The sequence below is a fragment of the Nothobranchius furzeri genome, chromosome 8 (assembly GCF_043380555.1).
Source record: "Nothobranchius furzeri strain GRZ-AD chromosome 8, NfurGRZ-RIMD1, whole genome shotgun sequence".
Taxonomy (NCBI): domain Eukaryota; kingdom Metazoa; phylum Chordata; class Actinopteri; order Cyprinodontiformes; family Nothobranchiidae; genus Nothobranchius; species Nothobranchius furzeri.
In genome coordinates, this window is record NC_091748.1 from 14,522,728 (window position 1) to 14,542,431 (window position 19,704).

The following is a 19,704-nucleotide window of genomic DNA, read 5'->3' on the forward strand; positions in this document are numbered from 1 at the left end:
GTGACAAGACCCTCCTCGGGGCGCGTCTTGCTTGGGCCTCTCTCCTGGAGGTGCTCAGTCAGAACCAGAGGTGACATGTGGCAAGACGCTCCTCGGGGCGCGTCTTGCTGGGGCCTCTCTCCTGGAGGCGCTCAGTCAGACCCAGTGCTGACATGTGGCAAGACGCTCCTCGGGGCGCGTCTTGCTTGGGCCTCTCTCCTGGAGGCGCTCAGTCAGACCGAGTGCTGACATAAGGCAAGACGCTCCTCGGGGCGCGTCTTGCTGGGGCCTCTCTCCTGGAGGCGCTCAGTCAGACCCAGTGCTGACATGTGGCAAGACGCTCCTCGGGGCGCGTCTTGCTTGGGCCTCTCTGCTGGAGGCGCTCAGTCAGACTGAGTAGTGACATGTGGCAAGACGCTCCTCGGGGCACGTCTTGCTTGGGCCTTTCTCCTGGAGGCCCTCTGTCAGACCCAGTGTTGACATGTGGCAAGACGCTCCTCCGGGCGCATCTTGCTTGGGCCTCTCTCCTGGAGGCCCTCAGTCAGAACCATTGTTGACATGTGGCAAGACGCTCCTCGGGGCACGTCTTGCTTGGGCCTCTCTCCTGGAGGCGCTCAGTCAGACCCAGTGTTGACATGTGGCAAGACGCTCCTCGGTGCGCGTCTTGCTTGGGCCTCTCTCCTGGAGGCGCTCAGTCAGACCCAGTGTTGACATGTGGCAAGACGCTCCTCGGCGCGCGTCTTGCTTGGGCCTCTCTCCTGGAGGCGCTCAGTCAGACCCAGTGGTGACACGTGGAAAGACGCTCCTCAGGGTGCGTCTTGCTTGGGCCTCTCTCCTGGAGGCGCTCAGTCAGACCCAGTGTTGACACGTGGCAAGACGCTCCTCGGGGCGCGTCTTGCTTGGGCCTCTCTCCTGGAGGCGCTCAGTCAGACCCAGTGTTGGCATGTGGCAAGACACTCCTCGGGGCGCGTCTTGGTTGGGCCTCTCTCCTGGAGGCGCTCATTCAGACCCAGTGGTGACATGTGGCAAGACGCTCCTCGGGGCGCGTATTGCTTGGGCCTCTCTCCTGAATGCCCTCTGTCAGACCGAGTGTTGACATGTGGCAAGACGCTCCTCGGGGCGCGTCTTGCTTGGGCCTCTCTGCTGGAGGCGCTCAGTCAGACTGAGTAGTGACATGTGGCCTGACGCTCCTCGGGTGCGTCTTGCTTGGACCTCTCTCCTGGAGGCGCTCAGTCAGACCCAGTGGTGACATGTGGCATGACACTCCTCGGGGCGCGTCTTGCTTGGGCCTCTATCCTGGAGGAGCTCTGTCAGACCCAGTGTTGACATGTGTCAAGACGCCCCTCGGGGCGCGTCTTGCTTGGGCTTCTCTCCTGGAGGCCCTCAGTCAGACCCATTGTTGACATGTGGCAAGACGCTCCTCGGGGCGCGTCTTGCTTGGGCTTCTCTCCTGGAGGCGCTCAGACAGACCCAGTGTTGACATGTGACAAGACGCTCCTCGGGGCGCGTCTTTCTTGGGCCTCTCTCCTGGAGGCGCTCAGTCAGAACCAGAGGTGACATGTGGCAAGACGCTCCTCGGGGCACGTCTTGCTTGGGCCTTTCTCCTGGAGGCCCTCTGTCAGACCCAGTGTTGACATGTGGCAAGACGCTCCTCCGGGCGCATCTTGCTTGGGCCTCTCTCCTGGAGGCCCTCAGTCAGAACCATTGTTGACATGTGGCAAGACGCTCCTCGGGGCACGTCTTGCTTGGGCCTCTCTCCTGGAGGCGCTCAGTCAGACCCAGTGTTGACATGTGGCAAGACGCTCCTCGGTGCGCGTCTTGCTTGGGCCTCTCTCCTGGAGGCGCTCAGTCAGACCCAGTGTTGACATGTGGAAAGACGCTCCTCGGCGCGCGTCTTGCTTGGGCCTCTCTCCTGGAGGCGCTCAGTCAGACCCAGTGGTGACACGTGGAAAGACGCTCCTCAGGGTGCGTCTTGCTTGGGCCTCTCTCCTGGAGGCGCTCAGTCAGACCCAGTGTTGACACGTGGCAAGACGCTCCTCGGGGCGCGTCTTGCTTGGGCCTCTCTCCTGGAGGCGCTCAGTCAGACCCAGTGTTGGCATGTGGCAAGACACTCCTCGGGGCGCGTCTTGGTTGGGCCTCTCTCCTGGAGGCGCTCATTCAGACCCAGTGGTGACATGTGGCAAGACGCTCCTCGGGGCGCGTATTGCTTGGGCCTCTCTCCTGAATGCCCTCTGTCAGACCGAGTGTTGACATGTGGCAAGACTCTCCTCGGGGCGTGTCTTGCTTGGGCCTCTCTCCTGGAGGTGCTCAGTCAGACCGAGTAGTGACATGTGGCAAGACGCTCCTCGGGGTGCGTCTTGCTTGGACCTCTCTCCTGGAGGCGCTCAGTTAGACCGAGTAGTGACATGTGGCAAGACGCTCCTCGGGGCGCGTCTTGCTTGGGCCTCTCTCCTGGAGGCGCTAAGTCAGACCCAGTGTTGACACGTGGCAAGACGCTCCTCGGGGCGCGTCTTGCTTGGGCCTCTCTCCTGGAGGCGCTCAGTCAGACACAGTGTTGACATGTGGCAAGACACTCCTCGGGGCGCATCTTGCTTGGGCTTCTCTTATGGAGGCCCTCAGTAAGACCCATTGTTGACATGTGGAAAGAAGCTCCTCGGGGCGCGTCTTGCTTTGGCTTCTCTCCTGGAGGCCCTCAGTCAGACCCATTTTTGACATGTGGCAAGACGCTCCTCGGGGCGCGTCTTTCTGGGGCTTCTCTCATGGAGGCACTCAGTCAGACCCAGTGTTGACATGTGGCAAGACGCTCCTCGGGGCGCGTCTTGCTTGGGCTTCTCTCCTGGAGGCGCTCAGAAAGACCCAGTGTTGACATGTGACAAGACCCTCCTCGGGGCGCGTCTTGCTTGGGCCTCTCTCCTGGAGGTGCTCAGTCAGAACCAGAGGTGACATGTGGCAAGACGCTCCTCGGGGCGCGTCTTGCTGGGGCCTCTCTCCTGGAGGCGCTCAGTCAGACCCAGTGCTGACATGTGGCAAGACGCTCCTCGGGGCGCGTCTTGCTTGGGCCTCTCTCCTGGAGGCGCTCAGTCAGACCGAGTGCTGACATAAGGCAAGACGCTCCTCGGGGCGCGTCTTGCTGGGGCCTCTCTCCTGGAGGCGCTCAGTCAGTCCCAGTGCTGACATGTGGCAAGACGCTCCTCGGGGTGCGTCTTGCTTGGGCCTCTCTCCTGGAGGCGCTCAGTCAGACTGAGTAGTGACATGTGGCCTGATGCTCCTCGGGGCACGTCTTGCTTGGGCCTCTCTCCTGGAGGCGCTCAGTCAGACCCAGTGGTGACATGTGGCATGACACTCCTCGGGGCGCGTCTTGCTTGGGCCTCTATCCTGGAGGAGCTCTGTCAGACCCAGTGTTGACATGTGTCAAGACGCCCCTCGGGGCGCGTCTTGCTTGGGCTTCTCTCCTGGAGGCCCTCAGTCAGACCCATTGTTGACATGTGGCAAGACGCTCCTCGGGGCGCGTCTTGCTTGGGCTTCTCTCCTGGAGGCGCTCAGACAGACCCAGTGTTGACATGTGACAAGACGCTCCTCGGGGCGCGTCTTGCTTGGGCCTCTCTTCTGGAGGCGCTCAGTCAGAACCAGAGGTGACATGTGGCAAGACGCTCCTCGGGGCACGTCTTGCTTGGGCCTTTCTCCTGGAGGCCCTCTGTCAGACCCAGTGTTGACATGTGGCAAGACGCTCCTCCGGGCGCATCTTGCTTGGGCCTCTCTCCTGGAGGCCCTCAGTCAGACCCATTGTTGACATGTGGCAAGACGCTCCTCGGGGCACGTCTTGCTTGGGCCTCTCTCCTGGAGGCGCTCAGTCAGACCCAGTGTTTACATGTGGCAAGACGCTCCTCGGCGCGCGTCTTGCTTGGGCCTCTCTCCTGGAGGCGCTCAGTCAGACCCAGTGGTGACACGTGGAAAGACGCTCCTCGGGGCGCGTCTTGCTTGGGCCTCTCTCCTGGAGAAGCTCATTCAGACCCAGTGGTGACATGTGGCAAGACGCTCCTCGGGGCGCGTATTGCTTGGGCCTCTCTCCTGAATGCCCTCTGTCAGACCGAGTGTTGACATGTGGCAAGATTCTCCTCGGGGCGTGTCTTGCTTGGGCCTCTCTCCTGGAGGCGCTCAGTCAGATAGAGTAGTGACATGTGGCAAGACGCTCCTCGGGGTGCGTCTTGCTTGGACCTCTCTCCTGGAGGCGCTCAGTTAGACCGAGTAGTGACATGTGGCAAGACGCTCCTCGGGGCGCGTCTTGCTTGGGCCTCTCTCCTGGAGGCGCTAAGTCAGACCCAGTGTTGACACGTGGCAAGACGCTCCTCGGGGCGCGTCTTGCTTGGGCCTCTCTCCTGGAGGCGCTCAGTCAGACACAGTGTTGACATGTGGCAAGACACTCCTCGGGGCGCATCTTGCTTGGGCTTCTCTTATGGAGGCCCTCAGTAAGACCCATTGTTGACATGTGGAAAGAAGCTCCTCGGGGCGCGTCTTGCTTTGGCTTCTCTCCTGGAGGCCCTCAGTCAGACCCATTTTTGACATGTGGCAAGACGCTCCTCGGGGCGCGTCTTTCTGGGGCTTCTCTCATGGAGGCACTCAGTCAGACCCAGTGTTGACATGTGGCAAGACGCTCCTCGGGGCGCGTGTTGCTTGGACCTCTCTCCTGGAGGTGCTCAGTCAGACCGAGTAGTGACATGTGGCAAGACGCTCCTCGGGGCGCGTCTTGCTTGGGCCTCTCTCCTGGAGGCGCTCAATTAGACCCAGTGTTGACATGTGGCAAGACGCTCCTCGGGGCGCGTCTTGCTTGGGCTACTCTCCTGGAGGCCCTCAGTCAGACCCATTGTTGACATGTGGCAAGACGCTCCTCGGGGCGCTTCTTGCTTGGGCCTCTCTCCTGGAGGCGCTCAGTCAGACCGAGTGCTGACATGTGGCAAGACGCTCCTCGGGGCGCGTCTTGCTGGGGCCTCTCTCCTGGAGGCGCTCAGTCAGACCCAGTGTTGACATGTGTCAAGACGCTCCTCGGGCGTTTCTTGCTTGCGCCTCTCTCCTGGAGGAGCTCAGTCAGACCCAGAGGTGACATGTGGCAAGACGCTCCTCGGGTCTCTCTCCTGGAGGCGCTCAGTCAGACCCAGTGTTGACATGTGGCAAGACGCTCCTCGGGGCGCATCTTGCTTGGGCCTCTCTCCTGGAGGTGCTCAGTCAGACCCAGTGTTGACATGTGGCAAGACGCTCCTCGTGGCGCGTCTTGCTGGGGCTTCTCTCCTGGAGGCGCTCAGTCAGACCCAGTGTTGACATGTGTCAAGACGCTCCTCGGGCGTTTCTTGCTTGCGCCTCTCTCCTGGAGGAGCTCAGTCAGACCCAGAGGTGACATGTGGCAAGACGCTCCTCGGGCCTCTCTCCTGGAGGCGCTCAGTCAGACCCAGTGTTGACATGTGGCAAGACGCTCCTCGGGGCGCATCTTGCTTGGGCCTCTCTCCTGGAGGTGCTCAGTCAGACCCAGTGTTGACATGTGGCAAGACGCTCCTCGGGGCGCGTCTTGCTTGGGCCTCTCTCCTGGAGGCGCTCAGTCAGAACCAGAGGTGACATGTGGCAAGACGCTCCTCGGGGCGCGTCTTGCTTGGGCCTCTCTCCTGGAGGCCCTTTGTCAGACCCAGTGTTGACATGTGGCAAGAATCTCCTCCGGGCGCATCTTGCTTGGGCCTCTCTCCTGGAGGCGCTCAGTCAGACCCAGTGTTGACATGTGGCAAGACGCTCCTCGGGACGCGTCTTGCTTGGGCTTCTCTCCTGGAGGCCCTCAGTCAGACCCATTGTTGACATGTGGCAAGACGCTCCTCGGGGCACGTCTTGCTTGGGGCTCTCTCCTGGAGGCGCTCAAACAGACCGAGTAGTGACATGTGGCAAGACGCTCCTCGAGGCGCGTCTTGCTGGGGCTTCTCTCATGGAGAAACTCAGTCAGACCCAGTGTTGACATGTGGCAAGACGCTCCTCGGGGCGCGTCTTGCTTGGGCCTCTCTGCTGGAGGCGCTCAGTCAGACTGAGTAGTGACATGTGGCCTGACGCTCCTCGGGGCGCGTGTTGCTTGGGCCTCTCTCCTGGAGGCGCTTAGTCAGACCAAGTGGTGACATGTGGCAAGACACTCCTCGGGGCGCGTCATGCCTGGGCCTCTCTCATGGAGGCCCTCTATCAGACCCAGTGCTGACATGTGTCAAGACGCTCCTCGGGGCGCGTCTTGCTTTGGCCTCTCTCCTGGAGGCGCTCAGTCAGACCGAGTGCTGACATGTGGCAAGAAGCTCCTCGGGGCGCGTCTTGCTTGGGCTTCTCTCCTGGAGGCCCTCAGTAAGACCCATTGTTGACATGTGGCAAGACACTCCTCGGGGCGCGTCTTGCTTAGGCCTCTCTCCTGGAGGCCCTCTGTCAGACCCAGTGTTGACATGTGGCAAGACGCTCCTCCGGGCGCATCTTGCTTGGGCCTCTCTCCTGGAGGTCCTCAGTCAGACCCATTGTTGACATGTGGCAAGACGCTGCTCGGGGCGCGTCTTGCTTGGGCCTCTCTCCTGGAGGCGCTCAGTCAGACTAAGTAGTGACTTGTGGCCTGACGCTCCTCGGGGCACGTCTTGCTTGGGCCTCTCTCCTGGAGGCGCTCAGTCAGACCGAGTGCTGACATGTGGCAAGACGCTCCTCGGGGCGCGTCTTGCTGGGGCCTCTCTCCTGGAGGCGCTCAGTCAGTCCCAGTGTTGACATGTGTCAAGACGCTCCTCGGGCGTTTCTTGCTTGCGCCTCTCTCCTGGAGGAGCTCAGTCAGACCCAGAGGTGACATGTGGCAAGACGCTTCTCGGGCCTCTCTCCTGGAGGCGCTCAGTCAGACCCAGTGTTGACATGTGGCAAGACGCTCCTCGGGGCGCGTCTTGCTGGGGCTTCTCTCCTGGAGGCGCTCAGTCAGACCCAGTGTTGACATGTGTCAAGACGCTCCTCGGGCGTTTCTTGCTTGCGCCTCTCTCCTGGAGGAGCTCAGTCAGACCCAGAGGTGACATGTGGCAAGACGCTCCTCGGGCCTCTCTCCTGGAGGCGCTCAGTCAGACCCAGTGATGACATGTGGCAAGACGCTCCTCGGGGCGCATCTTGCTTGGGCCTCTCTCCTGGAGGTGCTCAGTCAGACCCAGTGTTGACATGTGGCAAGACGCTCCTCGGGGCGCGTCTTGCTTGGGCCTCTCTCCTGGAGGCTCTCAGTCAGAACCAGAGGTGACATGTGGCAAGAATCTCCTCCGGGCGCATCTTGCTTGGGCCTCTCTCCTGGAGGCCCTTTGTCAGACCCAGTGTTGACATGTGGCAAGAATCTCCTCCGGGCGCATCTTGCTTGGGCCTCTCTCCTGGAGGCGCTCAGTCAGACCAAGTGTTGACATGTGGCAAGACCCTCCTCGGGGCGCGTCTTGCTTGGGCTTCTCTCCTGGAGGCCCTCAGTCAGACCCATTGTTGACATGTGGCAAGACTCTCCTCGGGGCACGTCTTGCTTGGGGCTCTCTCCTGGAGGCGCTCAAACAGACCGAGTAGTGACATGTGGCAAGACGCTCCTCGAGGCGCGTCTTGCTGGGGCTTCTCTCATGGAGGCACTCAGTCAGACCCAGTGTTGACATGTGGCAAGACGCTCCTCGGGGCGCGTCTTGCTTGGGCTTCTCTCCCGGAGGCCCTCAGTAAGAACCATTGTTGACATGTGGCAAGACGCTCCTCAGGGCGCGTCTTGGTTGGGCTTCTCTCCTGGAGAAGCTCAGTCAGACCCAGTGGTGACATGTGGCAAGACGCTCCTTGGGGCGCGTATTGCTTGGGCCTCTCTCCTGGATGCCCTCTGTCAGACCGAGTGTTGACATGTGGCAAGACTCTGCTCAGGGCGCGTCTTGCTTGGGCTTCTCTCGTGGAGGCCGTCAGTCAGACCCAGTGTTGACATGTGTCAAGACGCTCCTCGGGGCGTGTCTTGGTTGGGCCTCTCTCCTGGAGGCGCTCAGTCAGACCCAGTGTTGACATGTGGCAAGACGCTCCTCGGGGCGCGTCTTGCTTGGGCTTCTCTCCTGGAGGTCCTCAGTCAGACCCATTGTTGACATGTGGCAAGACGCTCCTCGGGGCACGTCTTGCTTGGGCCTCTCTCCTGGAGGCGCTCAAACAGACCGAGTAGTGACATGTGGCAAGACGCTCCTCGGGGCGCGTCTTGCTTGGGCTTCTCTCCTGGAGACCCTCAGTCAGACCCATTGTTGACATGTGGAAAGATGCTCCCCGGGGCACGTCTTGCTTGGGCCTCTCTCCTGGAGGCGCTCAAACAGACCGAGTAGTGACATGTGGCAAGACGCTCCTCGGGGCGCGTCTTGCTGGGGCTTCTCTCATGGAGGCACTCAGTCAGACCTATTGTTGGCATGTGGCAAGACGCTCCTCGGGGCGCGTCTTGCTTGGACCTCTCTCCCTGAGGCGCTCAATCAGACTGAGTAGTGACATGTGGCCTGACGCTCCTCGGGGCACGTGTTTCTTGGGCCTCTCTCCTGGAGGCGCTCAGTCAGACCAAGTGGTGACATGTGGCAAGACACTCCTCGGGGCGCGTCTTGCTTGGGCCTCTCTCATGGAGGCCCTCTGTCAGACCCAGTGATGACATGTGTCAAGACGCTCCTCGGGGCGCGTCTTGCTTTGGCCTCTCTCCTGGAGGCGCTCAGTCAGACCGAGTGCTGACATGTGGCAAGAAGCTCCTCGGGGCGCGTCTTGCTTGGGCTTCTCTCCTGGAGGCCCTCAGTAAGACCCATTGTTGACATGTGGCAAGACACTCCTCGGGGCGCGTCTTGCTTGGGCCTCTCTCCTGGAGGCGCTCAGTCAGACTGAGTAGTGACATGTGGCCAGACGCTCCTCGGGGCGCGTGTTGCTTGGGCCTCTCTCCTGGAGGCGCTCAGTCAGACCAAGTGGTGACATGTGGCAAGACACTCCTCGGGGCGCGTCTTGCTTGGGCCTCTCTCCTGGAGGCCCTCTGTCGGACCCAGTGTTGACATGTGTCAAGACGCTCCTCGGGGCGCGTCTTGCTTGGGCTTCTCTCCTGGAGGCCCTCAGTCAGACCCATTGTTGACATGTGGCAAGACGCTCCTCGGGGCGCGTCTTGCTTGGGCCTCTCTCCTGGAGGCGCTCAGTCAGACCGAGTGCTGACATGTGGCAAGACGCTCCTTGGGCCGCGTGTTGCTTGGGCTTCTCTCCTGGAGGCCCTCAGTCAGACCAAGTGGTGACATGTGGCAAGACACACCTCGGGGCGCGTCTTGCTTCGGCCTCTCTCCTGGAGGCCCTCTGTCAGACCCATTGTTGACATGTGGCAAGACGCTCCTCGGGGCGCGTCTTGCTTGGGCCTCTCTCCTGGAGGCACTCAGTCAGACCGAGTGCTGACATGTGGCAAGACGCTCCTCGGGGCGCGTCTTGCTTGGGCTTCTCTCCTGGAGGCGCTCAGAAAGACCCAGTGTTTACATGTGACAAGACCCTCCTCGGGGCGCGTCTTGCTTGGGCCTCTCTCCTGGAGGTGCTCAGTCAGAACCAGAGGTGACATGTGGCAAGACGCTCCTCGGGGCGCATCTTGCTGGGGCCTCTCTCCTGGAGGCGCTCAGTCAGACCCAGTGCTGACATGTGGCAAGACGCTCCTCGGGGCGCGTCTTGCTTGGGCCTCTCTCCTGGAGGCGCTCAGTCAGACCGAGTGCTGACATAAGGCAAGACGCTCCTCGGGGCGCGTCTTGCTGGGGCCTCTCTCCTGGAGGCGCTCAGTCAGACCCAGTGCTGACATGTGGCAAGACGCTCCTCGGGGCGCGTCTTGCTTGGGCCTCTCTGCTGGAGGCGCTCAGTCAGACTGAGTAGTGACATGTGGCCTGACGCTCCTCGGGGCACGTCTTGCTTGGGCCTCTCTCCTGGAGGCGCTCAGTCAGACCCAGTGGTGACATGTGGCATGACACTCCTCGGGGCGCGTCTTGCTTGGGCCTCTATCCTGGAGGAGCTCTGTCAGACCCAGTGTTGACATGTGTCAAGACGCCCCTCGGGGCGCGTCTTGCTTGGGCTTCTCTCCTGGAGGCCCTCAGTCAGACCCATTGTTGACATGTGGCAAGACGCTCCTCGGGGCGCGTCTTGCTTGGGCTTCTCTCCTGGAGGCGCTCAGACAGACCCAGTGTTGACATGTGACAAGACGCTCCTCGGGGCGCGTCTTGCTTGGGCCTCTCTCCTGGAGGCGCTCAGTCAGAACCAGAGGTGACATGTGGCAAGACGCTCCTCGGGGCACGTCTTGCTTGGGCCTTTCTCCTGGAGGCCCTCTGTCAGACCCAGTGTTGACATGTGGCAAGACGCTCCTCCGGGCGCATCTTGCTTGGGCCTCTCTCCTGGAGGCCCTCAGTCAGACCCATTGTTGACATGTGGCAAGACGCTCCTCGGGGCACGTCTTGCTTGGGCCTCTCTCCTGGAGGCGCTCAGTCAGACCCAGTGTTGACATGTGGCAAGACGCTCCTCGGTGCGCGTCTTGCTTGGGCCTCTCTCCTGGAGGCGCTCAGTCAGACCCAGTGTTGACATGTGGCAAGACGCTCCTCGGCGCGCGTCTTGCTTGGGCCTCTCTCCTGGAGGCGCTCAGTCAGACCCAGTGGTGACACGTGGAAAGACGCTCCTCAGGGTGCGTCTTGCTTGGGCCTCTCTCCTGGAGGCGCTCAGTCAGACCCAGTGTTGACACGTGGCAAGACGCTCCTCGGGGCGCGTCTTGCTTGGGCCTCTCTCCTGGAGGCGCTCAGTCAGACACAGTGTTGACATGTGGCAAGACACTCCTCGGGGCGCATCTTGCTTGGGCTTCTCTTATGGAGGCCCTCAGTAAGACCCATTGTTGACATGTGGAAAGAAGCTCCTCGGGGCGCGTCTTGCTTTGGCTTCTCTCCTGGAGGCCCTCAGTCAGACCCATTTTTGACATGTGGCAAGACGCTCCTCGGGGCGCGTCTTTCTGGGGCTTCTCTCATGGAGGCACTCAGTCAGACCCAGTGTTGACATGTGGCAAGACGCTCCTCGGGGCGCGTGTTGCTTGGACCTCTCTCCTGGAGGTGCTCAGTCAGACCGAGTAGTGACATGTGGCAAGACGCTCCTCGGGGCGCGTCTTGCTTGGGCCTCTCTCCTGGAGGCGCTCAATTAGACCCAGTGTTGACATGTGGCAAGACGCTCCTCGGGGCGCGTCTTGCTTGGGCTACTCTCCTGGAGGCCCTCAGTCAGACCCATTGTTGACATGTGGCAAGACGCTCCTCGGGGCGCTTCTTGCTTGGGCCTCTCTCCTGGAGGCGCTCAGTCAGACCGAGTGCTGACATGTGGCAAGACGCTCCTCGGGGCGCGTCTTGCTGGGGCCTCTCTCCTGGAGGCACTCAGTCAGACCCAGTGTTGACATGTGTCAAGACGCTCCTCGGGCGTTTCTTGCTTGCGCCTCTCTCCTGGAGGAGCTCAGTCAGACCCAGAGGTGACATGTGGCAAGACGCTCCTCGGGCCTCTCTCCTGGAGGCGCTCAGTCAGACCCAGTGTTGACATGTGGCAAGACGCTCCTCGGGGCGCATCTTGCTTGGGCCTCTCTCCTGGAGGTGCTCAGTCAGACCCAGTGTTGACATGTGGCAAGACGCTCCTCGTGGCGCGTCTTGCTGGGGCTTCTCTCCTGGAGGCTCTCAGTCAGACCCAGTGTTGACATGTGTCAAGACGCTCCTCGGGCGTTTCTTGCTTGCGCCTCTCTCCTGGAGGAGCTCAGTCAGACCCAGAGGTGACATGTGGCAAGACGCTCCTCGGGCCTCTCTCCTGGAGGCGCTCAGTCAGAACCAGAGGTGACATGTGGCAAGACGCTCCTCGGGGCGCGTCTTGCTTGGGCCTCTCTCCTGGAGGCCCTTTGTCAGACCCAGTGTTGACATGTGGCAAGAATCTCCTCCGGGCGCATCTTGCTTGGGCCTCTCTCCTGGAGGCGCTCAGTCAGACCCAGTGTTGACATGTGGCAAGACGCCCCTCGGGACGCGTCTTGCTTGGGCTTCTCTCCTGGAGGCCCTCAGTCAGACCCATTGTTGACATGTGGCAAGACGCTCCTCGGGGCACGTCTTGCTTGGGGCTCTCTCCTGGAGGCGCTCAAACAGACCGAGTAGTGACATGTGGCAAGACGCTCCTCGAGGCGCGTCTTGCTGGGGCTTCTCTCATGGAGAAACTCAGTCAGACCCAGTGTTGACATGTGGCAAGACGCTCCTCGGGGCGCGTCTTGCTTGGGCCTCTCTCCTGGAGGCGCTCAGTCAGACCCAGTGTTGACACGTGGCAAGACGCTCCTCGGGGCGCGTCTTGCTTGGGCCTCTCTCCTGGAGGCGCTCAGTCAGACCCAGTGTTGGCATGTGGCAAGACACTCCTCGGGGCGCGTCTTGGTTGGGCCTCTCTCCTGGAGGCGCTCATTCAGACCCAGTGGTGACATGTGGCAAGACGCTCCTCGGGGCGCGTATTGCTTGGGCCTCTCTCCTGAATGCCCTCTGTCAGACCGAGTGTTGACATGTGGCAAGATTCTCCTCGGGGCGTGTCTTGCTTGGGCCTCTCTCCTGGAGGCGCTCAGTCAGACCGAGTAGTGACATGTGGCAAGACGCTCCTCGGGGTGCGTCTTGCTTGGACCTCTCTCCTGGAGGCGCTCAGTTAGACCGAGTAGTGACATGTGGCAAGACGCTCCTCGGGGCGCGTCTTGCTTGGGCCTCTCTCCTGGAGGCGCTAAGTCAGACCCAGTGTTGACACGTGGCAAGACGCTCCTCGGGGCGCGTCTTGCTTGGGCCTCTCTCCTGGAGGCGCTCAGTCAGACACAGTGTTGACATGTGGCAAGACACTCCTCGGGGCGCATCTTGCTTGGGCTTCTCTTATGGAGGCCCTCAGTAAGACCCATTGTTGACATGTGGCAAGACACTCCTCGGGGCGCATCTTGCTTGGGCTTCTCTTATGGAGGCCCTCAGTCAGACCCATTTTTGACATGTGGCAAGACGCTCCTCGGGGCGCGTCTTTCTGGGGCTTCTCTCATGGAGGCACTCAGTCAGACCCAGTGTTGACATGTGGCAAGATGCTCCTCGGGGCGCGTGTTGCTTGGACCTCTCTCCTGGAGGTGCTCAGTCAGACCGAGTAGTGACATGTGGCAAGACGCTCCTCGGGGCGCGTCTTGCTTGGGCCTCTCTCCTGGAGGCGCTCAATTAGACCCAGTGTTGACATGTGGCAAGACGCTCCTCGGGGCGCGTCTTGCTTGGGCTACTCTCCTGGAGGCCCTCAGTCAGACCCATTGTTGACATGTGGCAAGACGCTCCTCGGGGCGCTTCTTGCTTGGGCCTCTCTCCTGGAGGCGCTCAGTCAGACCGAGTGCTGACATGTGGCAAGACGCTCCTCGGGGCGCGTCTTGCTGGGGCCTCTCTCCTGGAGGCACTCAGTCAGACCCAGTGTTGACATGTGTCAAGACGCTCCTCGGGCGTTTCTTGCTTGCGCCTCTCTCCTGGAGGAGCTCAGTCAGACCCAGAGGTGACATGTGGCAAGACGCTCCTCGGGCCTCTCTCCTGGAGGCGCTCAGTCAGACCCAGTGTTGACATGTGGCAAGACGCTCCTCGGGGCGCATCTTGCTTGGGCCTCTCTCCTGGAGGTGCTCAGTCAGACCCAGTGTTGACATGTGGCAAGACGCTCCTCGTGGCGCGTCTTGCTGGGGCTTCTCTCCTGGAGGCTCTCAGTCAGACCCAGTGTTGACATGTGTCAAGACGCTCCTCGGGCGTTTCTTGCTTGCGCCTCTCTCCTGGAGGAGCTCAGTCAGACCCAGAGGTGACATGTGGCAAGACGCTCCTCGGGCCTCTCTCCTGGAGGCGCTCAGTCAGACCCAGTGTTGACATGTGGCAAGACGCTCCTCGGGGCGCATCTTGCTTGGGCCTCTCTCCTGGAGGTGCTCAGTCAGACCCAGTGTTGACATGTGGCAAGACGCTCCTCGGGGCGCGTCTTGCTTGGGCCTCTCTCCTGGAGGCGCTCAGTCAGAACCAGAGGTGACATGTGGCAAGACGCTCCTCGGGGCGCGTCTTGCTTGGGCCTCTCTCCTGGAGGCCCTTTGTCAGACCCAGTGTTGACATGTGGCAAGAATCTCCTCCGGGCGCATCTTGCTTGGGCCTCTCTCCTGGAGGCGCTCAGTCAGACCCAGTGTTGACATGTGGCAAGACGCTCCTCGGGACGCGTCTTGCTTGGGCTTCTCTCCTGGAGGCCCTCAGTCAGACCCATTGTTGACATGTGGCAAGACGCTCCTCGGGGCACGTCTTGCTTGGGGCTCTCTCCTGGAGGCGCTCAAACAGACCGAGTAGTGACATGTGGCAAGACGCTCCTCGAGGCGCGTCTTGCTGGGGCTTCTCTCATGGAGAAACTCAGTCAGACCCAGTGTTGACATGTGGCAAGACGCTCCTCGGGGCGCGTCTTGCTTGGGCCTCTCTGCTGGAGGCGCTCAGTCAGACTGAGTAGTGACATGTGGCCTGACGCTCCTCGGGGCGCGTGTTGCTTGGGCCTCTCTCCTGGAGGCGCTTAGTCAGACCAAGTGGTGACATGTGGCAAGACACTCCTCGGGGCGCGTCATGCCTGGGCCTCTCTCATGGAGGCCCTCTGTCAGACCCAGTGCTGACATGTGTCAAGACGCTCCTCGGGGCGCGTCTTGCTTTGGCCTCTCTCCTGGAGGCGCTCAGTCAGACCGAGTGCTGACATGTGGCAAGAAGCTCCTCGGGGCGCGTCTTGCTTGGGCTTCTCTCCTGGAGGCCCTCAGTAAGACCCATTGTTGACATGTGGCAAGACACTCCTCGGGGCGCGTCTTGCTTGGGCCTCTCTCCTGGAGGCCCTCTGTCAGACCCAGTGTTGACATGTGGCAAGACGCTCCTCCGGGCGCATCTTGCTTGGGCCTCTCTCCTGGAGGCCCTCAGTCAGACCCATTGTTGACATGTGGCAAGACGCTGCTCGGGGCGCGTCTTGCTTGGGCCTCTCTCCTGGAGGCGCTCAGTCAGACTAAGTAGTGACTTGTGGCCTGACGCTCCTCGGGGCACGTCTTGCTTGGGCCTCTCTCCTGGAGGCGCTCAGTCAGACCGAGTGCTGACATGTGGCAAGACGCTCCTCGGGGCGCGTCTTGCTGGGGCCTCTCTCCTGGAGGCGCTCAGTCAGTCCCAGTGTTGACATGTGTCAAGACGCTCCTCGGGCGTTTCTTGCTTGCGCCTCTCTCCTGGAGGAGCTCAGTCAGACCCAGAGGTGACATGTGGCAAGACGCTTCTCGGGCCTCTCTCCTGGAGGCGCTCAGTCAGACCCAGTGTTGACATGTGGCAAGACGCTCCTCGGGGCGCATCTTGCTTGGGCCTCTCTCCTGGAGGTGCTCAGTCAGACCCAGTGTTGACATGTGGCAAGACGCTCCTCGGGGCGCGTCTTGCTGGGGCTTCTCTCCTGGAGGCGCTCAGTCAGACCCAGTGTTGACATGTGTCAAGACGCTCCTCGGGCGTTTCTTGCTTGCGCCTCTCTCCTGGAGGAGCTCAGTCAGACCCAGAGGTGACATGTGGCAAGACGCTCCTCGGGCCTCTCTCCTGGAGGCGCTCAGTCAGACCCAGTGATGACATGTGGCAAGACGCTCCTCGGGGCCTATCTTGCTTGGGCCTCTCTCCTGGAGGTGCTCAGTCAGACCCAGTGTTGACATGTGGCAAGACGCTCCTCGGGGCGCGTCTTGCTTGGGCCTCTCTCCTGGAGGCTCTCAGTCAGAACCAGAGGTGACATGTGGCAAGAATCTCCTCCGGGCGCATCTTGCTTGGGCCTCTCTCCTGGAGGCCCTTTGTCAGACCCAGTGTTGACATGTGGCAAGAATCTCCTCCGGGCGCATCTTGCTTGGGCCTCTCTCCTGGAGGCGCTCAGTCAGACCCAGTGTTGACATGTGGCAAGACCCTCCTCGGGGCGCGTCTTGCTTGGGCTTCTCTCCTGGAGGCCCTCAGTCAGACCCATTGTTGACATGTGGCAAGACTCTCCTCGGGGCACGTCTTGCTTGGGGCTCTCTCCTGGAGGCGCTCAAACAGACCGAGTAGTGACATGTGGCAAGACGCTCCTCGAGGCGCGTCTTGCTGGGGCTTCTCTCATGGAGGCACTCAGTCAGACCCAGTGTTGACATGTGGCAAGACGCTCCTCGGGGCGCGTCTTGCTTGGGCTTCTCTCCCGGAGGCCCTCAGTAAGAACCATTGTTGACATGTGGCAAGACGCTCCTCAGGGCGCGTCTTGGTTGGGCTTCTCTCCTGGAGAAGCTCAGTCAGACCCAGTGGTGACATGTGGCAAGACGCTCCTTGGGGCGCGTATTGCTTGGGCCTCTCTCCTGGATGCCCTCTGTCAGACCGAGTGTTGACATGTGGCAAGACTCTGCTCAGGGCGCGTCTTGCTTGGGCTTCTCTCGTGGAGGCCGTCAGTCAGACCCAGTGTTGACATGTGTCAAGACGCTCCTCGGGGCGTGTCTTGGTTGGGCCTCTCTCCTGGAGGCGCTCAGTCAGACCCAGTGTTGACATGTGGCAAGACGCTCCTCGGGGCGCGTCTTGCTTGGGCTTCTCTCCTGGAGGTCCTCAGTCAGACCCATTGTTGACATGTGGCAAGACGCTCCTCGGGGCACGTCTTGCTTGGGCCTCTCTCCTGGAGGCGCTCAAACAGACCGAGTAGTGACATGTGGCAAGACGCTCCTCGGGGCGCGTCTTGCTGGGGCTTCTCTCATGGAGGCACTCAGTCAGACCCAGTGTTGACATGTGGCAAGACGCTCCTCGGGGCGCGTCTTGCTTGGACCTCTCTCCCTGAGGCGCTCAGTCAGACCGAGTAGTGACATGTGGCAAGACGCTCCTCGGGGCGCGTCTTGCTTGGACCTCTCTCCCTGAGGCGCTCAGTTAGACCCAGTGTTGACATTTGGCAAGATACTCCTCGGGACGCGTCTTGCTTGGGCCTCTCTCATGGAGGCCCTCTGTCAGACCCAGTGTTGACATGTGTCAAGACGCTCCTCGGGGGGCGTCTTGCTTTGGCCTCTCTCCTGGAGGCGCTCAGTCAGACCGAGTGCTGACATGTGGCAAGAAGCTCCTCGGGGCGCGTCTTGCTTGGGTCTCTCTCCAGAAGGCCCTCAATAAGACCCAGTGTTGACACGTGGCAAGACGCTCCTCGGGGCGCGTCTTGCTTGGGCCTCTCTCCTGGAGGCTCTCAGTCAGAACCAGAGGTGACATGTGGCAAGAATCTCCTCCGGGCGCATCTTGCTTGGGCCTCTCTCCTGGAGGCCCTTTGTCAGACCCAGTGTTGACATGTGGCAAGAATCTCCTCCGGGCGCATCTTGCTTGGGCCTCTCTCCTGGAGGCGCTCAGTCAGACCCAGTGTTGACATGTGGCAAGACGCTCCTCGGGGCGCGTCTTGCTTGGGCTTCTCTCCTGGAGGCCCTCAGTCAGACCCATTGTTGACATGTGGCAAGACTCTCCTCGGGGCACGTCTTGCTTGGGGCCTTTCTCCTGGAGGCGCTCAAACAGACCGAGTAGTGACATGTGGCAAGACGCTCCTCGAGGCGCGTCTTGCTGGGGCTTCTCTCATGGAGGCACTCAGTCAGACCCAGTGTTGACATGTGGCAAGACGCTCCTCGGGGCGCGTCTTGCTTGGGCTTCTCTCCCGGAGGCCCTCAGTAAGAACCATTGTTGACATGTGGCAAGACGCTCCTCAGGGCGCGTCTTGGTTGGGCCTCTCTCCTGGAGAAGCTCAGTCAGACCCAGTGGTGACATGTGGCAAGACGCTCCTCGGGGCGCGTATTGCTTGGGCCTCTCTCCTGGATGCCCTCTGTCAGACCGAGTGTTGACATGTGGCAAGACTCTGCTCAGGGCGCGTCTTGCTTGGGCTTCTCTCGTGGAGGCCGTCAGTCAGACCCAGTGTTGACATGTGTCAAGACGCTCCTCGGGGCGTGTCTTGGTTGGGCCTCTCTCCTGGAGGCGCTCAGTCAGACCCAGTGTTGACATGTGGCAAGAAGCTCCTCGGGGCGCGTCTTGCTTGGGCTTCTCTCCTGGAGGTCCTCAGTCAGACCCATTGTTGACATGTGGCAAGACGCTCCTCGGGGCACGTCTTGCTTGGGCCTCTCTCCTGGAGGCGCTCAAACAGACCGAGTAGTGACATGTGGCAAGACGCTCCTCGGGGCGCGTCTTGCTGGGGCTTCTCTCATGGAGGCACTCAGTCAGACCCAGTGTTGACATGTGGCAAGACGCTCCTCGGGGCGCGTCTTGCTTGGACCTCTCTCCCTGAGGCGCTCAGCCAGACCGAGTAGTGACATGTGGCAAGACGCTCCTTGGGGCGCGTCTTGCTTGGACCTCTCTCCCTGAGGCGCTCAGTTAGACCCAGTGTTGACATTTGGCAAGATACTCCTCGGGACGCGTCTTGCTTGGGCCTCTCTCATGGAGGCCCTCTGTCAGACCCAGTGTTGACATGTGTCAAGACGCTCCTCGGGGGGCGTCTTGCTTTGGCCTCTCTCCTGGAGGCCCTTTGTCAGACCCAGTGTTGACATGTGGCAAGAATCTCCTCCGGGCGCATCTTGCTTGGGCCTCTCTCCTGGAGGCGCTCAGTCAGACCCAGTGTTGACATGTGGCAAGACGCTCCTCGGGACGCGTCTTGCTTGGGCTTCTCTCCTGGAGGCCCTCAGTCAGACCCATTGTTGACATGTGGCAAGACGCTCCTCGGGGCACGTCTTGCTTGGGGCTCTCTCCTGGAGGCGCTCAAACAGACCGAGTAGTGACATGTGGCAAGACGCTCCTCGAGGCGCGTCTTGCTGGGGCTTCTCTCATGGAGAAACTCAGTCAGACCCAGTGTTGACATGTGGCAAGACGCTCCTCGGGGCGCGTCTTGCTTGGGCCTCTCTGCTGGAGGCGCTCAGTCAGACTGAGTAGTGACATGTGGCCTGACGCTCCTCGGGGCGCGTGTTGCTTGGGCCTCTCTCCTGGAGGCGCTTAGTCAGACCAAGTGGTGACATGTGGCAAGACACTCCTCGGGGCGCGTCATGCCTGGGCCTCTCTCATGGAGGCCCTCTGTCAGACCCAGTGCTGACATGTGTCAAGACGCTCCTCGGGGCGCGTCTTGCTTTGGCCTCTCTCCTGGAGGCGCTCAGTCAGACCGAGTGCTGACATGTGGCAAGAAGCTCCTCGGGGCGCGTCTTGCTTGGGCTTCTCTCCTGGAGGCCCTCAGTAAGACCCATTGTTGACATGTGGCAAGACACTCCTCGGGGCGCGTCTTGCTTGGGCCTCTCTCCTGGAGGCCCTCTGTCAGACCCAGTGTTGACATGTGGCAAGACGCTCCTCCGGGCGCATCTTGCTTGGGCCTCTCTCCTGGAGGCCCTCAGTCAGACCCATTGATGACATGTGGCAAGACGCTGCTCGGGGCGCGTCTTGCTTGGGCCTCTCTCCTGGAGGCGCTCAGTCAGACTAAGTAGTGACTTGTGGCCTGACGCTCCTCGGGGCACGTCTTGCTTGGGCCTCTCTCCTGGAGGCGCTCAGTCAGACCGAGTGCTGACATGTGGCAAGACGCTCCTCGGGGCGCGTCTTGCTGGGGCCTCTCTCCTGGAGGCGCTCAGTCAGTCCCAGTGTTGACATGTGTCAAGACGCTCCTCGGGCGTTTCTTGCTTGCGCCTCTCTCCTGGAGGAGCTCAGTCAGACCCAGAGGTGACATGTGGCAAGA